We start from the raw sequence: 12,978 nt of genomic DNA, 5'->3' as shown, positions 1-12,978 counted from the left end.
GTCTGTTTAACTTATGTATATCATCCTGATTCAATTTGGGCCAATAGTATGACTTAAGAAATTTGTCAATGCCTTCAATATTCTCTATTTTATTGGAGTACAAGTTTTCAAAATAATTTCTAGTTATTGTATTTCTGTAGTGTCTGTGTGATATTACCTTTTTTATCATGTATGTTTGTAATTTGAGTTTTCTCTCTCATAGCATAGCTAAAGGTCTGTTAATTTAATTTATTTTTTTTCAAAGAACCAACTATTTATTTTGTAAATTTTTTCAATTGTTTCTTTTTTTGATTTTTTTTTCATTTCAGCTCTAATTTAAATTATTTCCTATCTTCTACTGCTTTTGATGTTGATTTGTTCTTTTCTAGGGCTTTGAGATGTAATGTTAGATCATTTATTTGCTGACTTTTTTCTTCTTTTAAGGAATGAACTCCATGCGATGAACTTTTCTCTTAGTACTATTTTCATAGTGCCCCAGAGATTTTGATATGTTGTGTTTGTGTTCTCATTTACCTCTAAGAATTTTTTAATCTCCTCCTTGATGTCTTTTGCAACTCATTGTTCATTCAGTAGCATATTATTTAGCTTCCAGGTGTTGGAGTAGTTATGATTTTTTAAATTTTGTCATTGATTGCTGATTTCATTCCATTATGATCTGATAAAATGCAGGGTATTATCTCTACTTTTTTGTATTTGCTAAGAGTTGCTTTGTGGCATAGTATATGGTCTATTTTAGAGAAGGATCCATGTGCTGCTGAGAAGTAAGTGTAATTGCTCGTTGATGGATGAAATATTCTATACATGTCAGTTAAGTCTAAGTTATTGATTATATTATTGAGATCAATAGTTTCTTTGTTCAACTTTTGTTCAGTGGTAATACTATGTTGTTGTCAATTTGATTCTTGAACTTCAGAAGGATTTGTTTGATGAACGTAGATGCTCCATTGTTTGGGGCATATATATTTATAATTGTTATGTCTTATTATTGTATGGTTCCCTTGAGCAGTATGTAGTGTTCATCTTTATTCATTTTGATTAACTTTAGCTTGAAGTCTACTTTATATGATATGAGGATGGAAACCCCTGCTTGCCTACACAGTCCATGTGAGTGGTATGATTTTTCCCAACTCTTCACCTTCAGTCTGTGTATGTCTTTTTCTATCAGATGACTCTCCTGGAGGCAGCATATTGTTGGGTCTTTTTAAAAAATCCAATCTGTCATCTATATCTATTGATTGGTAAGTTTAGGCCATTCACATTCAGGGTTATTACTGAGACATGATTTGTATTCCCAGCCATATTTCTTTACTTTTGTTTTTTATCTTGACTTGTTTTCTCCTTTGATTAGTTTTTACTTTAGGGTAATACCTTCCTCTGCTGATTCTCATCATTGTTTTTCATTTCCTCTTTATGGAATATTTTGCCAAGGGTGTTCTGTAGTGCTGGTTTTCTAGCTGTAAATTCTTTTAACTTTTGTTTACCATGGAAGGTTTTTATTTATCATCAAATCTAAAGCTTAATTTTGCTGGATACAAGATTCTTGGTTGGCATCCATTTTCTTTCAGAGCTTGATATCCTGCATCTTCTAGCTTTCAGGGTCTATGTTGAAAAACTTGTCATTATCTAATAGGTTTCCCCCTATATGTAATCTGATTCCTTTATCTCATGGCTTTTAAGATTGTCTCCTTATCTTGTAGGTTGGGCATTTTCATTGTAATGTGCCTTGGTGTGGTATTGTTATGATTTTGTACATTTGGTGTCCTGTAGGCTTTTTGAATTTAGTTTTCCAATTCATTCTTCATGTTTGGAAAGTTTTCTGATATTATTTCATTAAATAGATTGCTCATTCCTTTGGTTTGGAACTCTATGCCTTCCTCTATCCCAATAACTCTTAAATTTGGTATTTTTATGCTATCTCATATTTCTTGAATGTTCTGTTCATGTTTCTTATCATTTTCACTGTGTGGCCTACATTCTTTTCAAGATTATATATTGTCTTTTCATTGTCTGAGGTCATGTCTTCCAAGTGGTCTAGTCTGTTGGTGATGCTTTCAATTGAACTTTTAATTTGGTTAATTGTTTCTTTCATTTTAAGGATTTCTGTTTTTTCTTTTTTAGAACCTCTATCTCCCTACTGAAGTAATCTTTTGCTTCCTGTATTTGTGTATGTAGCTCTTTGTCAAAATGATCTTTTGCTCCCTGTATTTGCTCTCTTATATCTTCTTTTAGTTCACAGAACATTTTAATCATGTACATTCTGAACTCCTTCTCTGCAATTTCATCTGCTGTGTTAGCCATGGATTCTAGTAATGTGGTATCTTGATTTGTTTGGGGAACTTTCTTCCCTTGTCTTTCCCTGTTGCTGGTGTGTCTTCCCTCCTAGTGCTGTGGGTCCCAGATGTTGTTGTTTTTACCCTATAGGCTTACTGTGCTCCTGTAGGGTTTCAAGACCTCTCCTTTGTGGGGAAGGACAATATTAAAAGATCTCAATATCAGCACTATATCACCTAAAAACAAATAGTTGCTAATAGATGTTTACAGTTTGGTCACAATGTACAGAAATGTTGAAATTCAAGTATTATCTGTAATATAATCAATAGGTTTATAAAGGGTTTACTGTTTCTATCAGTGAACAATGAACTGAGGCATAGGATGTATGCTGAGGAGGCAGGATGTGAGGATATAGAGTTAATATATCTTAGAAAGTGTGAAAGAGAAATCTAATGAAGAAGGCTAGAAGGAAAGAATAAACAGGAAGTACTTTTTAGGTAGACAAGTACGTGAGAAGACAGTAGAGTACATAAAACACATATATACTGAGAAAAATAAAAAATGTTAAAATAGTAAAAATTGGTGGGATAAAAGAAAAAATATATATACAACACTGCTGTAATATAGTCTTCAGACATCCCAGTCCTCAAAACCCAAATCCATGCAGAGTACTTGGTTTCACATATGTTGGGTATGTGAGGGCAGGAGAATAGAGAGGAAGAGGCAGGGAAAAAAGAAAAAGAAAATCTTAAAGGAAGAAACAGGATTATTTTGGTTGGAAATTCATCTTTCCTGCTTCCCTTCTCATCTAATAGGTGGGGTTGTCTGTTGTTAGCTGGTGTTTCCACCCTCAGGATGGTGAAGGTAACCAGGGTGGGAAGGCTGGTCCTGGTGCAGAGTGCCTGGAAGTGAGGTATGACACCCGCCAGTCCCTGCAGAGGGACTGCAACTCAAGGGGCTCTTTTTGGGTCCCCTCGTATGACTTGAGAGCTTGGTCCTGTCTCCCTATCTTGCCAAAGATTTCCCAGTTCCTGGTCTCTCTGTTAGTCTTGAAACATTTGCCGTCTCCCTTAGAGTTTCCAACTGAGAGACTCTCTCACTGGGGCTTCCACAGGTGGTACCCTGGTCTCACTGCACACCTGACCCATTGAGCACTGTTTTTGTTGGGCAGTTACTGTGCCTGGAGGGGGGGGGACTTGGAAACCGGGTACCTGGCCAGCTGGAGTTCCAATATGGAAGCTGCCCCCACCAAATTGGTGAGGAAGGTGACACAAAATGGGGGAGGTCTGCTTCCAATGCCAGGGTGTCGGGTGGGGTGGGGGGAGTTGGGGGATGGCGTTGTGCAATGTGTTCAGAGGTGACCTCTGTGAAGTTTAGTACTGTGGCTTTTGGCTATCTTCAGAGCCTGTCAGATGTTCCCAGTTGCATGCAGATTACCGTGTAGGGGATATGGCAGTAGCTGCCAAGTCAGTTGCAAGATGGAGGTGACCAGGGAGCCCCTCGTTGGTAGATGAGGGTCCACAGGGGAGTGGCAGCTGGAGTTCCTGTAGGTGGGTAGCAGCTGAGTGACCTGCATGGGAGCAGAGTGGTGTCTGGGGGCTCTGCAGCAATGCCAACAGGTGATCCTGCTAAAGCGCTCATGAGCCCTGTGTAGGCTAGAATTTCAGGAGTTGGGAAGTCCTGCTCAAATGCTGAGGCCTGGAGCCCTGTACTGGTGATTTCTGCACCAGAACAGCTGTGGAGGGGTCCTCTATCGCTCTCAGAGAAGCAGTATTCCCACTAGTTGAGACCCAGGTCCAGGAGCTACACAGAACGCTGCCTCCCTCTGGCCCGCCACCTTGGATTCCCCTCTTGTGCCTCAGCTTTCTCTCGGCTCCTTGGTAGGCTTCTGTCTTAGGGGCACCAGAAGTTGCTCAAAGACCCTCTGTGAAGTGATTATGCTTGGTTTGTTCAAAGGGAGAAGGGAGCATTTTTCAGAGTAGAGATGAATGTGGGCAGTTTGGGAAGGGAGGACATATTCCCAGAGCAGGGCAAGGGTGCGAGTCTGTGGGTGAAACTGAAGGTGAAAGCATTCTGGCTCCTGATGGGAACCCCAGGACGGAAAGCTTCATGGTCCCAGATGCCCAAGCTCCCAACCGGGCAGGGAGTTCATATCCCTACTTGGCATGGAAGACGGGGGGGGGCTGTTTTCATGGGGCTTCCTGGTTTTGGAACTTCAGCATATTTGTGATAAGCAATATTGACTGAAGACAGGAGGACTTTCTTCAAAGGTTAGGACCCATGAGATTCCCTTGACACCTTTGAGTGATCCTGGGGCTGTGAAAAGGACACCCTTAATAATTGGGATTTTATTTCTTGCCAATTCAGTAACATTCTGGTATTGTACAGTTTAATTGTGATGTAGGTGTTTATAGCAGCTCAATTCATAATAGGTAAGTTATGGAACCAACCTATGTGTCCATCAACAGATGCGTGGATAAAGAAAACGGGGTATATGTACACAATGATATTACTCAGTGATAAAGAATAATGAAATTATGGCATTTGCAGGTAAATGGATAGAACTCGAAAATATTGTGTTGAGTGAAATAAGCCAGTCCCAAAAAACCAAAGGCTGAACTTCTCTCTGAAATGTGGATGCTAACCCACAACAAGTGAGGGTAGGGCAGGGAAGCATAGAAGTTCATCAGATTAGACAAAGGGGAATGAAGAGAAAGGAGGTGAAATGGGAATAGGAAAGACACTAGAATGAATTGGACATAACTTTCCCATGTTCATATAGGAATATACAACCAGTGTAACTCCACATCATGTACGACCACAAGAATGGGATCCTACTTGGAATAGGTTGTACTCCATGTATGTATAATATGTCAAAATACACTCTACTGTCATATACATCTAAAAACAACAAATAAAAAATAAATTTAATTTAGAGAAATAAGAGAAACATGCCATTAAACCTATCATTATAATAAAAAGAGAAAGTAACAATGCTTTAATAGTTTTTTGAAATTTATGATACATATTCACACCTGTTCTCTCATTTTGTCTTTCTAATAACTCTTTAAAGGGGCTAATGTGGTTGTATACATTTTATACATGACCTTTCCAAAGTCCCAGAGCTTGTAACTAGTAAGAAAAATCTAGTTGTTGCCACTCTCAAAAGAGGATTCCCTATTTCAGGTCCAAGCTGTTTCATTCATTTTTCCCCCTTCTGCAAGCGAGGCAATCATTCAACAGACATTCCCAGGGGAGTCACAACACGGAGCACTGTAAGGCCTGGGGATCCAACATCCAATAAGACATGGTCCCTGCCCTCGAGGAATCTGGCTCTGAAGAGAAGTCCTGGGGAAGTGGGGGGCTGAGGTGTGGGGAGCTGGGGGTGGGGGAAAAAGCAGAACCAGATTGTGAACAAATGTACTCTGAATTTTTATTCCAGAAATCTAAAAATTTCTTTGACAAAAGCCATTGAACAGTTACTTAGCAAACTAATTAAAATATTATTTTAAATTTCCAGTCCCTATATGCAGGGAACATACCGGTGAACAAAATGGGTACGGCTTCATGAAATTTATACTCTGATTAGAAAAAGATAGGCAAAACACATGCTAGACATAGACATAAAACTGGCATGTGGTGACAGCGTGACGTGAAGAACCTAAACAGGATCTTAGAATAAGCAAAGATGAATGTCAAACAGTAAGAGGTAAATAATGAAAAGAAATCTTCTAGTCCAACTTCAAGCTCCACCATGTGGTACATACCCTTTCACATCCTATTCTAAAATAAAAGCATTCAAATACATGACTTTTTCTTTTTGCAAGTTATAAGATTTTGCTGTACACATTACTCTGTCGTCTGCTTTTTAAAAATAAACTTAATGTTATGGATGCCTTGTGGAGATAACACATTTAGGTCTGATTCATTCTATTAAAGGGCTACATAATGTTGTTCTGTAATATGGATACATTTTATTTAACTCTTCCTCTGCTGAAGGTCATTCAGGTGGTCCTAGTTTTCCTGCTGTCATGAAAAATGCTATAATAATCATTCTTATACCAATATCCTTACACAGGGGTGCTTTTCTTTTTGTTAGTTAGGGTCCTAAGTGGGAGAGTTGGTCCTGAAAATTCATTCTCTTTTCAATTTTAATTGATACTGGCACATTCCTCTTCAGAGACGTTGTGGCAATACATGAGAGTGCCTAAGTCCCTGTCCTCTCAGTCTTAGATCCTCAATCTTTTTATTTTTTTGCCAGTCTTATATGTTAAAAAATGCAATCTCATTTATTTTCATTTGCATTTACTTAACCACTAGAGCTCAAGAATCTTTTCATAGTTTCATTGATCTTCTTACTTCCTAATGGACAAATTGCCTTTTTCCATTTTTTTTGGTTGCATTACATATCTTGCTGATTTATAGGTACTCTGTATAAGGCAAGACTGCATATATTTCCTCCTATTTTATCATTTGCCCTTGAATGATTTTGTTTTTGGTGTCCCCAAAGGGTTTTCATTAAGGGATTATTTGCATTTTCAAAAGTTTATTCTGCAAACATCTGAAGGATTGATAGAAAGGAGAAAGATTGGTGGTAATCTTGTAGAAGTCTGCAAGAGATTGCACTACTCCAGAAATGGATGGTGAGGGACTGGATGAAGTCAGTGACAGGAGGATGGAGAGGGAACAACAAATTTGAGATGATAAGGAAATGAAATCTATACCATGCTCTCATGGGATGGGGATTGCCAGGGAAATTGAAGTTGACTTTCAGGCTACTGAGACAGGTAGATAAGAAGGTATTGGTGGCATTTACTGAGAAGAAACAGGTGAGGATGGAGGTATCAGGTTTGGGTTCCAAAGGTAGTTTGGGGTGTCTGAGGGATGAATGTCTAAGTGGAGTGATCCAGTAAGCTCTTGGGTATTGGGATCTAGTGCACAGGAGAATGGTGAGAGGATTTGGCAGCACACAGATGTTGACCAACTGCAAACACGCCAGTAACTGAAACTCCTCTGAGGGAGTGGGTGTCTGAGGGGTACAGAGGTTTGAGGCTAAGGCCCATGGATGCGCACATTTAAAGGGTTCACCAAGAAAGGAAGTTTTTCTTGGCCTGAGGATCCTAAAGCCCGCCTATACCCACTGGGACACAGGGACCCTCAGTAGCTGCTCTTTGGCCAGGATGGTGCCTCCCATATGAGGAGAGGGCTGTGATGGAAATTTGACTTCCAACTCCTATATTTATTTGTCCCCCTTATCTTCTTTCCCTGGTGCAGCCTCTGCAAGATCCATGGACCTCCCCAGTTCTCCCACTGAAGGCTGCAAGTCTGCAGTCTCACGGTGGCTATTTCTTTGCCTCTCTCTCTCTGGCTGCCACCCAGGCAATCCATACACCCCACCATCCGTGTCCCTCTTCTTCCACATTATCTGGAGGAATGGGTAGGGACCCAGGTCTCTCTCTGACCTCCATTGCAGGGCTTCATTTAGCATCTCAGTAAAAGGTGGTAGAATCTTTCACTAAACTCACTACAGCATGATTTTTTTTTTTTTTTTTTTGCCAAGGAAGTGAAATGAATTCTGCTTAATGAAGTTCCAGTGAATGAGCTCATCTCACATTTGGTTTTTGACTTAAATGACCACTCCAAGATCTGGCCTCTTTTCCAAATACCAGAATGCTGGCTTCTGCCCATATGGAACTATTTGTTGTGTAAACTAGATTGATATGCAGCAGTTTTAGAAATCACTTATACCTGATTATTTTTTTTTTCTGTCCAATGGGATGAAAGGAGTTTCAGGTAGCAGAGAACACATCAGTGTTTGTCTCAGTTGATAGTGACATGGGTTACACAGGGACTTGTGAATGCAGACATGATCTAAGAAGTCACCATTTATGGAAGAACAACACACACTATGTAAAACACCTGGTCCTTTAAACAGGAACCTGATACTTTCTCATTTATCCAAATGTGCCTTGGTGATTAACTCATAGTCTCTGGCTCCGTGGCTGTTTGTCTCTTCACTTTGATGCAATGTAAATCTGGCACAAACCTAGGGCCATCCATAGTTTAAACTGCCATGGCCAATGAGTCATAGCCATTGAATGTTATGGTTGGCAGGGGTTTTGGAGACCATCTAGGCCCACCCCCTCATTTGAAGATGAGAAAATGGAGAGTAAAAACTTGCCCATGATCACATGATCAGCTTGCATAACGGGGATTTTTCCTGGGTTTCCCTGTTGCCCTGTTCTCTGAGGTCAGCGTATGATCATGCTGCCCTTCAGTGGTAGTGGAGAAGCGGTGGCTTGAGAAGTGGCATGGAATATTGAGACTTTCTCTTCTCCATCTGCCCCTCCCCACCCCAAGGTATCCAGATAAAAGTACAAGTCAACCCTTGCCCCCACTAAGCAAACTCAGCCATGGACGAGGCCTTGGACTTCCCCCCTAAATAGCCACTTCTAAGCTCTCCTGTACAGAAATGGAAGTCACCACTGACTTTGACTAAGAAGGTTTTGATGGAGAATCTGACAGCAATGCTTCTGTGGCTTGGGTATGATAGGCATGTGCCCCCACAAAGGTTCATGTGTGATATGCTTGGTCCCCAGTGTGGTGGTTTTTAGGTGGTGGAACCTTTAAGGGGTGGGGCTTAGTGGAAGGTAATTAGGTCATGGAGCCTCCACCCTTAGAAGGGATATAAGTTCTATGGGACCAGACTAGTTACTGTGAGAATGGGTGGTTACAAGGGAGCCTGGTACCTCCTCTGAATCCATCTTCAGCATACACGGCCTACCATTGTGCCCTACAACATACACTATGTAAAACACGATGCCCTCTCCAGAACCGAGCAGTTGCCAGGCCATGATCTTGAACCTCCAGAAATGTGAGATAATTAACCTCTTTTCTTTATACCAGCTTCAAGTATTTTGTTATAGTGATAGAAAATGGACTAAGACAAATGTAAAGGAAAAGTAAAGAGATAAATATTTTTAAAAGTTGATAAGTTATTATAACATACCAGACATTAGATAATAAAAAAGGATCCACACAGGGTTATCTGTAGTTCCCCTTCACTTTCTCAGCTCCTTTTTTACAGTTGGTTTCAGTGATACATTCATTATATTAGATACCAATAGAGGATTGTTTTGAAAAACATCTCCCATACTATATTGAATTAATTAAGGAGCTGAGGAACAATAATGACCAGAAATAAAAAAGTAAAAATTTTATTTTGTTTATGTTTGCCTATATAATCAATATCAGTAAAAATAAATATTTTGGTACAAAAAGTAAAGATAATGGATTAGTACTTTTAACTTACATTAATACCATTTTTGAAAACAGGAAAAATTATTATACTTATTAGTCTGAAATTGTAATGAATCATAATGATACAGTTTTATTTTTGACTTCTGCAAATTTGTTAATAATAAATTTATCTTCTTTGCATATTCACATTCAATAGTCTAGCCAGTTTCATCAATCTGTCTTTCCTCATAGTTGATGGAGAAAACTTTCCATTCATTTTAATTTTAGGGTTTTTTTTAATGTGAAGTAATAGATACTTATATAGTTAGGAAAATCAAGAATGAGTTTGGTAGAGTCACAAAAATCTCAATTCCTATCACCTTATAAATTGCAATACTGTGAATGTACTTTTTTCTTTAGGTACATTTCTACTGCTGTCAGATAGTAGAAACATCTCTACTACAATGATTTTTCTGGAAAGTTTTTTTTTTTTTTTTGTTTTTGTACTGGGATTGAACTCAGGGGCACTATACCACTGAGCACATCCTTAACCTTATTTTGTATTTTATTTAGAGACAGGGTCTCACTGAGTTGCTTAGTGCCTCACTTTTGCTAAGGCTATCTTTGAACTAGTGATCCTCCTGCCTCAGCCTTCTGAGCCACTGGGATTATGGGTGTGTGTGTCACCATGCCCGGCTTGCTGGAAAGTTTTTTTTTTAAAACAAATTATTATTGTTATTCTAGTAAAAAATTCCGAAGTTTTAATTCTGTAAAAGAATTATTTTAAAAGTGAACGATAAGAGAACATTGAAATTTTTTTCAACTATGGCTTAAAAGCAACTGTTCCAGTCTTATGAAAATGATTGAGGGATTCAGATATTGTCTTTTAACTGCTTTTGGTAATGTAAGGCTAATATCTTTTATGATTTTTTCCTAGGAAATGTCTATATCTATCTATCTATCTAGATTCTTTTTAGATTTTTTTTTTTTAGATTTCATTGTTATATAGCTCCACAATCCATAGGAACTTATCTAAAAGGATCGATTTCCAAGTTTGATGTCTCACTAAACATAGTTCAAGGAGGATTCTGGTCCTGTGGATTTTGTGCCTGAGTCAATCTCACCTAAAGATTCACACCAGAAAGAAAGATATCTTAAAAAAGAAAAAAAAATTGCATTGGGGAGAAAATAAAATTCGAGTGAATCATTTTGTATTGCACAATACTTTGAAAGTTGACATTAATTTTTTTGGAATTTTCCTTTTCTGAGAGCACAACTTCATCTCGCCTAAAAAAGTCTTCACTCTTAGACCTACATCCTCTAACATTTTCCATCAAGAATAATACTACATCAAATGAATTCTTTTTCCCAAACTTCCAAAAAAGTGAAAACTTTATGTGGTCACACCAATGTCAAATTGAAGTATTTCAAGTTCTGTTTCTTTGCATTTCTAATCACCTGGTAACCTTTGAATATTTTGAATCTGCTGCGTAAATACAGAAACATATAAAACCATGAAATTGAAGAGATGAATTATGCGCAAAGCGAGCTTGAAAGATTCTGAACTAATACCAGCATGTTCTCAAAACAAATTGTGTGTTGTTCAGTCCCTATGTGCTGAGAGCTGACTGTGTAGCAAAATGTTTTGGATTAACTTTCATGCATAATACAACATATTAGAAATAACAAAATGTGATAAATTGAAGCTTGCATATTAATACTAAAACTCAACAGAAACTACAATAATGTTTAGAACTTAGACCAACTAGGAATTTTTTTTTTTTTTGAAACAGTAGTCTCTTATTGACATTGTTTAGAATTGCCGGCACATGGTGATAATAAAAAGCAGATTGGCTTTTAGATAGTTTAAACATTATTTTAACATTCTCTGCAGTGCACCCACCTCCCACCTCTGCACATCATTCTCATTCTGACTATGGAAGGTCCTATATGCCTGGCTGTTTTGCTCTCTGTCATTGTTTTGCCCTTGAAGAAATGGCAAGATAGAAGAAAGAAGATCAAGTTGTTATGGCAGAGAAGACCATCTCTCTACCCTACTTTCTTCCCTGTCCAGTGCTCTTCTCCTCTGTGACAGCTAAAGAAACTTCAAGGACTAAGTGGGTTAATACAAGGAAAATATTTATAGTATTTTATCACGTAGTAAATGCTCAATAAATGCTTGCCATTGCTTGAAGATAATCAGAATGAGAATCAGGCCATCTGTTAAGGCAGGTCCTTGAGACAATGGCATTATGAGGTTTGTATCCTTCCCTGTGCCTGCTCTTCACATGACTCTGTTAGAAGACCACGTTTTCAGCAGAAGTTTCTCTCTCTGCCAAGTGTAAGGAATCACAAGATTCTGCATGTGAATTTCAGGCAGTTTGGAAGGGAGACATTGTGGGCCTGTACACTGCACATTCTCATCTTGACAGAGGTGTCTGGAGTTTGGACCTGGATCACTAAGTTCTCTTCAGAGACATCCATCACCAACACATGCTCACAGAGCTCAATGTGAAAACGGGAACTTGTTCCTCCTCCAGCTTTACCTGGTTGATGAGCATCACATCAAGGGAAATAAAATCATGACCAGTAAAGAGAACTTTATAATGGGTATAAGGGCTCTTTGCTAATTTCAAAAAATTGACTTATACTTTACATACAAAAAGAGCATAGATGTTAGTGTTTATGAGGTTAAAAAATTCTGTAACCCCATCTACTAGACCACTCAAGTGAGATTTTTAATATTTCTTTTCACGTAAGAGTTCCCTCATTTTAAAACTTGAATTTGGCTTTTGTGCAAAATGGAAGAAGATGGGCAGGACTGGGAGTTAGCAAGAGGGGTGGTGGGGAGATATGGGATCTTGGCCTGCAGCACGATGCCAAAGACTCCTGGATGGATGGATTCACGAGGCCCTTATAATCAAGGGGAAGAGTTTGCTCTCCAAAGAACGCAAATGAACTAGAAAAACTGAGAAATGAAGACTGTTACACCGGGCGTGGTAGTGCATGCCTCTAATCCCAGCGGCTCAGGAGGCTGAGACAGGAGGATCATAAATTTAAATCTAGCCTCAACAATTTAGTAAGGCCCTAAGCAGCTTCAGAAGACCCTTTCTCAAAATAAAAACTAAAAAGGGCTGGGGATGTGGTCCAGTGGTTAAACACTCCTGAGTTTAATCTTCAGCACCAAAAAAAAAAAAAAAAAAAAAGAAAAACAAAAAGAAAGAAAAAGAAAGTTAATTAGGTTTAGTGGAAGAAATGTTTTCACCGTTGCTTGTCAGAGTAGGTAGTTTGAGTTTGGAGTCTTCTAGACTATATAAAGAAGCAGTATGTATATTTCCCTCCACCTTTATCCCTAAGTTGGTTTGTAACTTGGACTTAAGTTCTGGGAGGTAAATGTTTGGTAGTTACCAATGAACCAGTGGACCAATAGAGCAGAGGTGGCTTTTAAGAATAGCTAAGGCTTTGTCA

This window comes from Ictidomys tridecemlineatus, chromosome 7, assembly GCF_052094955.1.
Source record: "Ictidomys tridecemlineatus isolate mIctTri1 chromosome 7, mIctTri1.hap1, whole genome shotgun sequence".
Classification (NCBI taxonomy): Eukaryota; Metazoa; Chordata; class Mammalia; order Rodentia; family Sciuridae; genus Ictidomys; species Ictidomys tridecemlineatus.
This window is presented reverse-complemented; position numbering follows the sequence as displayed.